This window comes from Arachis ipaensis, chromosome B2, assembly GCF_059453495.1.
Source record: "Arachis ipaensis isolate K30076 ecotype BB chromosome B2, ASM5945349v1, whole genome shotgun sequence".
Classification (NCBI taxonomy): domain Eukaryota; kingdom Viridiplantae; phylum Streptophyta; class Magnoliopsida; order Fabales; family Fabaceae; genus Arachis; species Arachis ipaensis.
Window position 1 is genome coordinate 102,485,065 of NC_142437.1, and position 12,975 is coordinate 102,498,039.

Below are 12,975 nucleotides of genomic sequence, written 5' to 3' on the forward strand. Positions count from 1 at the left end.
TTATGTTCGTGCTCCCATTTGACTGCCTAACACTTTGTACCATAAAGTATAGCCAGTCTGATAGCAATGCGATAAAATTTATCTTTAAGTTTTAAATGTACTTTTTTGTCACATAAAATCAGACGCACTCCGCCATTTTGACCAACTTGCTTGGATCCTATGATTTACATCCTGTTCAATCTCTTAATTATCCTATATGATGCACCCAAGATACTTAAAACTTTTAACTTTTCGTAGGATGTTTTCTCCAATCTTCACCTTTGTATTAGGGTTTTTTCTTCGGTGGCCAAACTTACAATCCATATATTCTGTCTTGCTACGGTTTATGCGCAAACCATACACTTCTAGAGCTTCTCTCCATAAATCCAACTTCTTATTTAGGTCTTCCCTTAACTCTCTTATAAGGACGATATCATTGGCAAAAAGCATGCACCATGGCACAGGCTCTTGGATATGCTCTGTGAGTACTTCCAATTAAATAATGTGAAAAGGTATGAACCTAAGGGTGATCCCTGGTGTAATCCAATACCAGTAAAAAATTTCTCTATCATACCACCTTGAGTCTTCATACTAGTTGTAACCCCATCATACATGTCTTTAATTACACGAATATATGTGATACTTACTCTCTTGCTTTCCAAAACCTTCTATAAGACCTCCCTTGGCACCCTAGCATACTTTTTTTCCAAATCAATAAACACCATATGTAGATCCCTTTTATTACTATGATACATCTTCATTATCCTTCTTAACAGGTATGTAGCTTTAGTAGTGGATCTACATGGCATAAAAATAAATTGGTTCTCTGTTATTTGTGTCTCTTGTCTCAACCTCCATTATATCACCCTTTCCCATAACTTCATGGTATGGCTCATGAGTTTGATCCCTCTATAGTTTTTGCAACTCTGTATATCCCTTTATTCTTGTAGATAAGTACCAAAGTGCTCTTTTTCTACTCATCTGGCATATTCTTTGTCCTTAAAATCTCATTAAAAAACTTGGTTAACCAACTAATGCCTTTCTCTCCAAGTCCTTTCCAAACTTCAATCGGAATATTATCGGGTCATACTATCCTTCCATTTTTCATCCGCTTTAGAGCTTTTTTTTACCTCAAAGTCTCGAATACTTCGATAGTAGTCAAAGTTTTGATCTTCTTCCCTCATGCATAACTAACCAATGCTCGAAAGAGTCTCTTGTTCTTCATTAAATAACTCGTAGAAGTAGCTCTTCCACCTTTTATTGATATTCTTATCTTGAGCCAAAACCTCTTCGTTTTTATCCTTTATGCACTTAACCTGATCCAAGTCTCTTGTTCTTCTTTCACGGCTCTTTGTGATTCTATATATACCTTTCTCTCCTTCCTTCGTGCCTAAAGACTGGTAGAGACCCTCATATGCTCTTGTTCTTACTTCACTTACAGCCACTTTTGTCTCTTTCTTAGCCGCCTTATATTTTTTCCAATTATCTGCATTGCGGCGCAAAGGCCACTCTTTAAAGAACTCCCTTTTTGCCTTTATCTTTTTTTGTACACTTGCATTCCACCACTAGAACTCTTTCTCTTTTGATCTTATCCCTCTAGATTCACCAAAAATTTCTTTTCTTATTCTTCTAATAACTTCTGCCATCTCCCTCCACATCTCCTCTCCGCTTCCATCCCCTTCCCACTTTGCCTCTTCTCCTACACGTCTTAGGAAGCTTCTTTGTTCCTTACCTTTCATCTGCCACCACCTCGTCCTTGAGTTATTCGTATGATTTCTTTTCCTTAACTTTGTTCAACGCGAAAATCCATGACGAGCATCCTATGTTGTCTTATTAAACTCTCTCCCAAAATAATTTTACAATTAATGCAAAATTTCTGGACGACTCTCCTCAACAAGAAGAAGTCAATTTGAGATCTTGTCATGCCACTCCTATAGGTTATAAGATGTTCATCTCTCTTTTTAAAACATGTATTTGCGATGAGAAGGTCAAGAGTTGAGGAAAAGTCCAAAATAGTTTTACCATCGATATTGACCACCTCGAAACTATGACTTCCGTGAATACTTTCATACCCAATCACTTATCTTCTAACATGGCTATTTAAATCTCCTCCTAAGAAAATCTTATCTCTCGAAAGTATGTCTTGGACCAAACTCTCTAGATCCTCCCAAAACTTTATCTTGAACCCACTTGCAGTGCGTAGGCTCTAATCACATGAAAAGTACCTCTTCTTAGCTCTCAAATGTATGTCTTGGACCAAACTCTCTAGATCTTCCTAAAACCTTATCTTGTGTTGCTCGTCCGAACCTATTTGCAGTGTGGTGCACGAAATTGTGATCTCAGGCAACGGCGCCAAAAACTCTGTACGCACGTCTTAATAAATCATTTTTCATTCACAACTTCGATACAACTAACCAGAAAGTGCACTGGGTCGTCCAAGTAATAAACCTTACGTGAGTAAGGGTCGATCCCACGGAGATTGTTGGTATGAAGCAAGCTATGGTCACCTTGTAGATCTCAGTCAGGCGGATATAAAATAGTTATGGAGTTTTCGAAAATAAATAATAAAATAAGGATAGAAATACTTATGTAAATCATTGGTGAGAATTTCAGATAAGCGCATAGAGATGCTTTCATTCCTCTGAACCTCTGCTTTCCTGCTGTCTTCATCCAATCCCTCATACTCCTTTCCATGGCTGGCTTTATGTAAGGACATCACCATTGTCAATGGCTACTTTTGATCCTCTCTGGAAAATGGTCCGATGCGCTGTCACTGCATGGCTAATCGTCTGGAGGCATCACCCTTGTCAATGGCTGCATCCCATCCTCTTGTGAAAATGGTCCAAATGCTCTGTCACAGCACGGCTAATCATCTGAGGTTCTCGATCATACTGGAATAGGATTCACCCTCCTTTTGCGTCTGTCACTACGCCCAGCATTCGCGAGTTTGAAGTTCATCACAGTCATTCAATCCCAGAGTCCTACTCGGAATACCACAGACAAGGTTTAGACTTTTCGGACTCTCATGAATGTTGCCATCAATCTAGCTTATACCACGAAGATTCTGATTAAGAGATCCAAGAGATACTCATTCAATCTAAGGTCGAACGGAAGTGGTTGTCAGGCACGCGTTTGTGGGGGAATGATGATGATTGTCACGTTCATCACATTCAGGTTGAAGTGCGAATGAATATCTTAGAAGCGGAATAAGTTGAATTAAATAGAAAAACAGTAGTACTTTGCATCAATCTTTGAGGAACAGCGGAGCTCCACACCTTAATCTATGGAGTGTAGAAACTCTACCGTTGAAAAATACATAAGTGAATATAGGGTAAGCATGGCCGAGTGGCCAGCCTCCCATGGAGGTCTAGAGATCTCAAAATGATCAAAAGATGTCTAATACAATAGTAAAAAGTTCTATTTATAATAAACTAGCTACTAGGGTTTACAAAAGTAAGTAATTGATGCATAAATCCACTTCCGGGGCCCACTTGGTGTGTGCTTGGGCTGAGCTTGAATGTTACACGTGCAGAGGCTCTTTCTGGAGTTGAACGCCAGGTTGTAACGTATTTCTAGCGTTCAACTCTGGTTTGTAACGTGTTTCTGGTGTTTAACTCCAGACAGCAGCGTAGAACTGGCGTTCAACGCCCTTTTACGTCGTCTAAATTTGGCCAAAGTATGAACTATTATATATTTCTGGAAAGCATTGGATGTCTACTTTCCAACGCAATTGGAAGCGCGCCATTTTGAGTTCTGTAGCTCTAGAAAATCCACTTTGAGTGCAGGGAGGTCAGAATCCAACAGCATCAGCAGTCCTTCTTCAACCTCTGAATCTGATTTTTGCTCAAGTCCCTCAATTTCAGCCAGAAAATACCTGAAATCACAGAAAAACACACAAACTCATAGTAAAGTCCAGAAATGTGAATTTAACATAAAAACTAATGAAAACATCCCTAAAAGTAACTAGATTCTACTAAAAACATACTAAAAATAATGCCAAAAAGCGTATAAATTATCCGCTCATCACAGTGCATAGGTGCTAATAACATGAAAAGTACATCCTTCCACCACAAGTTTGATAGAGATGATCCGATCACCCACCCTCTTGACATCCATTATGTCTTTCTTCCACTGCTTATCCATGATAATACCTATCTCATTCATATTCTTCACATTTTCTATATACCAAAGTTTGAACCCAGAGGTATCCAACTCCCTAACCTTTGTACCGACCTATTTTATTTCTTGTAGGCACATGATGTTAATCTTCCTCCTTGTCATGGTATCCACCACCTCCATGAATTTTTTCTGTTAAAGTGCCTATGTTTCATGTCCTAAATCTCAACCTTCTGTCGCTTTGACCTTTACCTTTACCTTTTTCTTTGTGAACTAGCTTATTTACCCTCGTCCGTTCACGAAAATGCAGGAACACTTGCTCATTTAACACTACACATGGGTACCGATGCAGCGACTCTTGCTCATTTGACACTGTAAGCGAGCCACATCGCGTTACTTCTGGGCAACAACCTAGCTTTAGCGTAATATCGTCTTTGATCCATGTCATGAAGATTTGACTAAATTTTTATGTTGGCTATCGAAGGCCTAATACAACCCTCCTCCTTTATCCGAGTTTGGAACCGACTATGTACTGTAGGTGTAGCATAAGCGGAGTTACAAATTTAAAACAAATAACAAAAGAAAATTCACATAAAATATATTAATAACCTTTGGTCTCGCCAATTAACTTGATTCAATTCATTTTTTTTCATTAAATTAAAAATACAGCTGACCAATTTATTCCTTTCCTAACAAAAGGTTGATCATCAAAATGAACAAATAAAAGCTCAAGGCACCACCAGTAACTTGACAAACTTTTATGTTTTAACTTTTAATAAAATTGTTAGCAACATTTAATAAGGTTTCAGCACATTTTCAACAAAGAGTAACAAACTTTTCTAAAAATTAACAAGGATTATTAAGACTTCAACGTAAGTTTAGCCTCATTTTTTTAGTACAGGACAAAACAAACCAACAAAACAGAGTACAACAATGAGCAGAACTAATCATTCTACAATTCAATATGAGTAGCACTAATATGAATGATGCTAATCTATTATGGAGTATGTCTATTGCAGCATTCACCAAGCATTCTGTCTTCTATTTTTATTAAAAAGTCTAACAGGAACAATCAAAAGTTACACACCAACAACACCAACAATTAAATAAAAAACAAAAAAAATAGCAAAGCCCAAAAATCACCTTCCTTCCACTAGGGTTGAAATTTGAACACAGGGGAAGGAGAGGGAACACAGATGAAGGCTAGAACTCAAACTAAGATGTGGAAGAGAAAGAAGTGAAGTACGAAGAGGAAGACACAGGCGACGAAACTGGAACAAACAACGACTGCGGAACAGAAGCGATGCGGTTGAACAAAGGCGATGCGACACGACGGCAGAGACAAGCTACGACGACCGCAATGGCAAAGACAAGCTGTGACAACATTAAAGCAGTGGGGAAGATGGCTGGACCAGATTCGACGGTGGCGGTAGGACGATGGCAGTGACACAACTTGAGGATGTAACGCCTTACCACACAGAGCTTTATGCTTAAGCCGTAAAACAGAGGTGGTGTGGTATTACGATCTCTAAAACAAGATATACATATATAGTAGTTGAAAAGAATTTATAACGAAGAGTCTTGAAGGAAAGTTTAAACAAAAGCGCATCACTCACGTAATGGAAACTTAAAATAGGAAGAACGAAAAATTACATGTCCATAAAGAGCAGAATATCAAAGGTACAAAATATCAAGCCTTGGGCGCGACCTACAAAACCAAGGCTAGCCGAAGAACATCATATACATATATATACATCCCCAAAAGTACTCAAAATACATGACACAAACTCCTATCTCTCCATGAATCCTTTAGGAAGAACAAAAGTAAAGCATACACTGAGGGCATTAACGGCTTTGGATGAGCGCGTTTGAATATATATATATATATATATATATATATATATATATATATCAAAATACAAAAGATAGCATCCCAACTTCGCTTGCCAAAGGAAACTCCAGACGCCTATCGAAGTGCCTCTCGACTTGCATTTGAAAACTTACAACATATATATGGAATGAGAACCAGAGGTTCTCAACATGGTAAAGGTGCCCACGTACATAAGATTTAAGGTCTCGAAAAAGGCAGAGACAATCTTAGAACTCCGACACTCAAAAAGATATACTAAACCAGCAGTAAGGTAAATTATCTAAGGTTCTTAAGTTCTAAATCTAATTGTAGCTCAATCACTGACCTGAAACAAGCGAGACGAACTACAATCCTTACTACTACCCAGATATCTCAACCAAAAATTCATTCTCAACATCATTGCAATTCATCATTCATGCATTTATAACATTTTCGCACTTCCCTAAACAATCCACATTAACTCAATCAATAATCATATTTCATCATTCTTGATTAATCAACATCTTTTTAGTTCTCATTCGCATCATAATCGGTACGTCTACATTCTCCCAGTTAGAACTCCATCCTCCGTAACTCCATTCTCTACCACTTAACATCCCTTGTAGGTTCACTCTCTTTCCTAGGCTTAAAAACTAGGTACTTGGACCATAAAAGATTGTTACAAAGGTTTAGAAAGTTAGAAGAATGGTTTAGTATACAAAAATCCCACGTTTAGCCATAACATGGGTTCTCGCGTACGCGAGCTTATGGCTGCATACGGGAGAGGGCAAAACAAAAGGAACTTCTCGTGTTGAGTGCGCCGCCCGCGTATGCGAGCGTTCGATTTAGCAGGTCGCGTACACGAGATATCTAGGCAATGAGTGAATATCGCGTCGCGTGTGCATGCTCGCGTATGCGACTCTTCCTTTTTCTTAAAATGATGCTAACTTGTAAAATTTCCAAAATTTGACATCAAACTTCAAACGCGCATAACTCTTTCTTTTTAAATTATTTTTCCTTTGTTTTTTGAATGGCATAAACTCCACGGACCCAATTTTTATTTGAAACATGTTTGACAAAATTTGGGGATCCGGAAGCCGAGTTATGACCTACCGAAGTTGGTCAAAAATTAAGTTTTACCAAAAACCCAAAAACCTCTTTTCTTTTCAAATTCTTTATTTCAAATCAAAGTTTTATAATCAAAACAACTTCAAATACACTCAAAGCAATCCCCTAACCATTTCATCCCTTCCACAATATTCCCATACTCTATTTTATTAATTTTCACCCAGCAAATAATAGCCAACAACAACACAATTCATCAATAAACCATAGCATAAATCATAATCATTCATCAAATCTCATCAATCACCACCACTATCAATATTCACATATTTACATGTTTAAACTCATCATTTTCACTAGAAATCACTAAACCTCCACATATGTACATAGTTCAACTTATCCTACGGTCAACTAGCCTAAGTTTTCACATTACATTATACGTTATCTACGAGAAACCAAAATCATACCTTATCTGATTTCTCTCTAAGCCAAATGCACCTCAATTTCACCATTTTTGCAAGCTTTCACTTCACTAAAATCACACAAAAAATGGTTCCCAGCTTCCAAAGTTCCAATTTCACAAGTTCAACCACCAATAGGACTTCAAATCAACATAATTCAATCTATTTCCACATTATATTACTATAATCAACATCAAAGCTTACTAATTCAATAATTTAGAAAAGGGTTTAAGGGTTCTTACCTTTTTCAAGTATCAATGGAACAAAATCCAATACTTTTCTCATATTAGTTTGATCATAAAATACCAAAACATCAAAAATCTCAATATCCAATTATCTGAATTTTGAAATTGGGAGAAAGAGAGACCGAGAGTGAAGTTGCAATATCCTTACCAAATTGGTTAATAGGCTTTGTAGAGCTCGACACGGTGGTCATGTGGCCGCAAATAGTCCGACGATCAGAGCTCCGAATTGAAAGTTATGGTGGAATAAAAATTGAAGCAAGGGGTTCGCTCTTCTTCTTCTTCTCCCCCTTTCCTTATGTTTCAGCGTGTTCCCTTATGAGGGAGGGAAGAAATGTCTGAAGCCATTTAGTGTGGGTGAGTTTCGGTTGGGCCTTAGGCCTAAAATGGGTTTGGTCTAATCAGTTTGGCCTGTTGGTCTAATTTTGGGTTAAATTATTTAAAATTAGTGTTAAAATTCATATTTTAATTAGTTTTACTTCTTTAAACTATAAAATTTAATTTTCTAATTTTTTTAAATAATAATTAATTTATTAGTTAATTATTTATTAATTTCACGAGTTTTACAGAGGACGAATGCAGCAATGGAGGCTAGGGTTTTTCTTTGAGATTGGAGAGCAGATGCATGAAGATAAGAGGCAAAAAGAGAGAATAAGGCTTTTTTTATTTTGAGTAATTATCCAAATCAATTTTTGAGGATTTTAAAAACGGATATTTTAATCACAAAAAAACTAATACACAAAAATATTTTCAGATTTTTTTTCGACAAACGAATTAGTTCCTAGCTTGATTTTTTTCGTTTGTACTCAACAAAAAACGATGGCGTGACACGTTTAGACACCACATGATCCGTTATGTGTCAAGGACAAATAAACCCCTAACTTTATTAACAGAACCATACCTTTTGAAGGTACCAGATCTTAGAGGGTGAGGATTGAAGAAGAAAGAAGAAAGGAGACTGAAGATTGAGGAAGAGAACAGAGGAAAATAAACTTTATTGATTACTCAGAAGAATGAATCAAAATCAATTCAGTACAATAGAATGCATTTACTTATAGAGAGTGATGGAAGCTTCTGGAGAGTTGCTTAAGGGTGTGGAAAGGTGTGACGTGTGCTAAAGGTGTGACTTGTGCTAAAGTGTGACTTGTGCTAAAGGTGTGACTGGTGCTAAAGGTGTGACTTGTGTTGACTCACAACAGAACTACCTGTCTTAACTAACACTCTCATCATAACACCTATCATCATCTCTACTTGTCTTTGTTCTGTTTTGTTGACAGCTATACACTTATCATCATCTCCAGCAAACTTCATTCTACTCTGTTGAGGATGAACAATTCTGACTTCCAGCAAGAAGTTGCTGATCATGAACACCGAGCTTGGCACGGAAATGGTGAAAGCTCTCTGAGGGTATTGCCTTTATAAGAATGTCAGCTAGCTGCACTGACCCTAGGATATGGCTGACCCGAATCTTTTTATTGTTGACATGATCCTTAATAAAGTGCAGATCAATCTCGAAGTGATTGGACTTGGAGTGGAGGATAGGATTGGCAGCAAGCAAAACTGCGCTGAGATTGTCACAATACAACATTGGTGCTTCAGGTGATGGATACAGCAATTCACTCATCATGGGTTTTACCCAAATTAACTCTGCTACTGTATCTGCCATACTTCGATATTCAGCCTCAGTACTTGATCTAGCTACTGCCGACTGCTTCTTTGATGCTCAAGAGATCAAATTTGAGTCAAGAAAGACACAATAACCACTGGTGGACTTCCTATCATCTGGATCCTCAGCCTAGTTTGAGTCACTATAAGCAGTTACGCTCATAGAGGAATCCTGTTTTATATGTAAGCCGTAGCTTGTTGTGCCACTCAAGTATCTTAGTACCCGTTTAACCATTCTCCAATGACAGTCCAAAGGAGCTTGAACAAATTGAGACAGCTTGTTAACACTGTAGCAGATTTCAGGCCTTGTTATTGTGAGATACTGCAGGCTGCCAATGATCGATCTGTATAGCTTTGGGTCATAGAAGCTAGACCCACCAAGAGCCGAGATCTTCACAGTGGATGGCAGATGTGTGTGGCAGGAGGCACAACCAACCATACCAGCTTTCTTTAATACTTCCCCAACATATTTCTGCTAAGTGAGCACTAGACCACTATCACAAGTTCTGGTTACTTGAATTCCAAGGAAGTGGTGTAGGTCTCCCATATCTTTGAGAGCAAACTTTTTGTTCAGCTTAGCTATCACATCTGTTACAAGCGCAGAAGATTCACCAGTCACAATGATATCATCTACATACACAAGCACATAAGTTTGGAGTCCATCAACATTTTTGACAAAAACTGAGACATCAGACTTGGTAGCTGCAAAGCCAATCTCCCTTAATCCACTTGCCAGCTTATGATACCACTCTCTTGGGGCTTGCTTCAGCCCATAGAGAGCCTTTGTAAGCTTGCATACTAAGGAGGGATCTTATTGTTCATACCCTAGAGGCTGCCTCATATAAACTTCCTCCATTAAATCACCATGCAAGAAGGCATTATTAACGTCTAAGTGTCTGATTACCCAGGATTTGGATACAGCAATGGACAGCAACAATCTAATGGAAGTAGGCTTCACCACTGGGCTATAGGTCTCTATGAAGTCAGATCCATGTTTCTGAGCATACCCCTGAGTTACCAGCCTTGCCTTGTGCTTTTGTAAAGAGCCATCTGCATTGTATTTCACCCTGAAGACCCACATGCTGCCTATGGCTTCTCTGTTGGGTGGAAGGCTTACTAATACCCACATGTTGTTCCTGATTAGTGCATCATATTCCAGATTCATAGCAGCTCTCCATTTTGGAGAATTCAAAGCTTGCTTCACAGTTCTTGGCTCCACACTGGTAGAAAAGACGTTTGGCTTAAAAATTCCAGCCTTACTTCTAGTGATCATTAAGTGAGAATTAACAACAGCAGGTACAGGTTCAGAATCCTCTGAAATTGGTATCTCAATGTCATTGATAGGGATAGAAGTGGGAATAGAGGAAGCTGCTATTGGTAACTGAGGTATGAGGGGTGAGGTTGATGGTTGAGGAAGAGTTGAAGGTGAGGAATTGGCTGAGTTGTGGTTCAAACTGTCTTGAGAGGGAGAGACCTGCTGACTTGAGATTGAATGGCTGAAGCTGACCTGCTGAGACTGAGACTGCCTTGGTTCAACTATATTTGACAAGGGCCTAGGGATGAGTGGAATGGTTGGAATAGAGGGAGGTAAGGCATCTTCAGAAGCTGATACAGATTTACTAGGAACCTGCTGTGTAGCTTGTTGAAAAGAAAACTTGTCTTCAAAGAATACAACATGAGGGGTGATAATAACTTTCCCATCCTGAGTGAGACATTTGTATTCCTTGTGAGATGTGCCATACCCAATGAATGTACAAGGTGAGGACCTAAAATCCAGCTTGTGCTTATTGTAAGATCTTTAATGAGGGAAGCATAAACATCCAAAGACTCGAAGCTGGTCATAAGAAGGTATTTTGCCAAATAGATTTTCAGTAGGAGACATGCCCTCTAACACTGGTGTTGGAAGCATATTTATGAGCTTGACAGCAGTAGTAAAGGCTTCTCCCCAAAATCTAATAGGCATGGATGCCCCTGAAAGTAAAGTAAGGCCCATTTCAACCACATGGCGATGCTTCCTTTCAGTAGCTCCATTCTACTGATGAACATGAGGACATGAAAATCTGTATACAACTCCTTTTGCTTGCAACAGCTTAGATAGGCTTTTATACTCAGCAGCATTGTCACTTTACAACATTTTCAGCTTTGTATTTAATTACAATTCAGCCATTTGTTGGAAGTAATTAAATACTAATTTTAATTGAGCTCTAGATTTAATGAGATAAAGCCATGTATACTTTGAGAATGCATCGATAAAGTTTACAAAGTACCAATGTCCATTAGTGTCTGAAATGGGTGTTGGCCCCCAAATATCAGAATGTACAAGCTCCAAGGGATGGTTATACACAGTTTGAGAGGAAGAGAAAGGTAAATGGTGGGATTTCCCAATACAACAAGCTGAGCATTTAAGTTTGGTTACAGAAGAGGGAATTTGACAAGTCTTTAATACTTGTGATACAATGCTATGGTTTGGGTGGCCTAATCTAGCATGCCAAATCAGGACATCTCCCTTATTTCCTAATGCAGAAGTGTATGCTTTTGGTTTGCTTTGACCAGTTGTGAACTTATAAAGGCCTTTGTGAACAATGCCTTGAAGAACAATCTCTTGAGTGTCTTTGGTTTTTATGCAGCACCTATCATCATGAAATTCAAAGAAGACTTAATTGTCACAGCAACATTGATATACACTTATCAAATTCTTTGTTATTTTTGGCACACATAGCAGTTTTCTAAGGTGTAATAATCTAGAGCTCAAATCAGATTTAATGCACAAATTACCAACAAAAGAAATTGGCAAACCTGTTCCATTGCTTACTATAACTTGCTCATCACCACAATACTCCTCCTTCTCTAACAGATTCTGCTCAGTGTGAGTCATATGATGCGTAGCTCCTGAGTCAGGATACCAATTCGGATCCTGAACTGTAGCAGGCGTTGCCAGGACATTACAGAAGTTGGCACGAGGCTAAGACACTTGCTGAGGGACCTGATTGTTTCCACTGTTGTACCCTTCATTGCCATAGGACTGATTGCTTGCTTTGCTGTATCCACCATATCCTTCATTTTCATTTTCATAGTAACCTTCATAGAAGTCTTCACTATACCTATACCAGCAAGTTCGAGCTGTGTGACCTATTTTATTGCACACTTGACACTGTGGTTTCTCAGCCTGATAACCTCTCATATTGTTCATCCTGCCACCTCTATTAGACTGTCCTCTGCCACCTACAGTCTGGCCACTAAATCCACCATTTGTATGTTCTTGCACTGAGGAATCTTGTAGAGATCTACCTCCATTGAAGTAGCCTCTGCCTCCTCTAAACGTGCGTCTTCCTCGTCCTTGAAATTCACCTCTAAAATATCCTTTGCCAAATTGAGCGATATTAGCTTGAACAAATGCCTCTGGCTTCCTGAACCTTGTGAGCATGCTCTCATGCGCCAGCAGTAGGGCTTCCAATTCGATAACTGTTATGAACTGAGATCTTGCTAGCACAAACGTGTATACTGAAGAATACTCATCGGTTAAACCATGCAAGATTGCATTTACATGATCACTTTCAGTTATTGCTTCACCTACTGAGACTAATGCATCAATTGTGCT